Source organism: Coffea arabica, chromosome 5c (genome assembly GCF_036785885.1).
Source record: "Coffea arabica cultivar ET-39 chromosome 5c, Coffea Arabica ET-39 HiFi, whole genome shotgun sequence".
NCBI classification, from domain to species: Eukaryota; Viridiplantae; Streptophyta; class Magnoliopsida; order Gentianales; family Rubiaceae; genus Coffea; species Coffea arabica.
The window spans coordinates 23,592,039-23,593,685 of record NC_092319.1 but is presented as its reverse complement, the minus strand read 5'-3'; positions in this window follow the sequence as shown (position 1 = coordinate 23,593,685).

The window sequence follows — 1,647 nt, the reverse complement described above, 5'->3', positions numbered from 1 at the left end:
AAAACCAAAAAAACTGCTGCACTTTTGTTACAAAAACCCACTCAAAGATTGGTGCATTTTCATTCATTTTTTTTTAAACAGATTTTGGCAAAACTAACGCCAAGCTTGGACAAATTTTATCTAGCAACATCCCCACTTTGAGTCAAACAACATAACTCCCAACTTGATTCCCCAAACAAACCAAAACATATCAGGAACAAACATGCAAGTGCTAGGAAATTTTATGCCAAGAAGATTCAACATTTCTAATCTCATCAAAAATCCAGCAATGTTTAAAAAGGGGTTCACAATGTTTAGAGCCGAGCATACAACTTCAAAACCAATCAAACACCACCCCTTTCTACACCTAATTCAGCTAGCGAAAAGAAATGAGCAAACCAGCTTATGTATTGTTGCGAAAAGCTAGGAAAACAGCAAATTATGAAGATGAACTGCAGCAAAAGAAAGAAAACCATCTACGACGAAAATTTCTGTTGCTATGTCGCAACTCCCTTCACATGAACCTCGCACATATAAAGCTCATCAAGCTTATGGGTTTATGAAAAATGCAGCGAAGGAAACAAAATGATAACTCACGGCTAAATGAAAAGTGCAGCTAAGGAACTAAGATGTGCAACTCATGGCTAGATGAAAAATGCGGCTAAGGAACTAAGATGTGCAACTCATGGCTAGATGAAAAGTGCAGCTAAGGAACTAAGATGTGCAACTCATGGCTAGATGAAAAGTGCAGCAAAGGAATGACCAAAGGAAACCACGGCTAAATGAAAGTGCAGCAAGGGAACAATTATGAAAGCTCACGTCTAAACTGGAAAAATTCTTTCTCCCTCCCTCGGATAAATTGAAACATTTCCAGCAGCTATGTGTCAACAATTTTGGCCAAATCACTGAATTATGTACTCAAAGCTATCATGCATGACTAATAAATGAAGTTACTATCAATTCTAGTCCAAAGCAGGGTCGGTCACCAACAACATTCATCCAAAATTCCAGAATTTGCTCAACTATTTACGGATGACATGCATGCAGCAGATTTTTGATTTCATTCAAATTTCTGGTTTACACACAGCTAAATCATCTCATGCAGGGCTTAATCATCCAGCATTTAGTTAGCTAAACACACAACCAAGTGAGAATCAAACACTTTCCAGCCAATCTCATTCTAAAATACCCATACAACTCCCAAAACAACTCCATCGGCTAAGCTGGAAAAGTGTTTAGCAGTCCAACAACTTCTAATAAAAAAAAAAATCCAGCCATGCAATCAGATTCCTGGCCATAAGGTTCACATGCAACACCAAATAAAAAGATTATCTATCAAATTGGATCCTCAATTAAGCTCAGATTATCACATGGAGTCAGAATTAAAATTACATGTCCCAAATTAGTTCATCGGCAGAGACATTTAGCCAAAACAGAATTTCTGCATGCTTCATAACATCATCCGAATGCACAATTTAACATGCATGGTTTTAATCATCACAATTTCATTCGGCTAAGTACACTTAGGTACTCAGATTGTCCTAGAAAAACAGAAATACAGCTGCATTCTCTCATCAGTTTCTCGGCAGCAACACTTAGCCAAAGCAGAAATTTCCTAATGGCTTGATTTCTATCCACCGACTGTACAAGCCTCACATGCAACTCGCA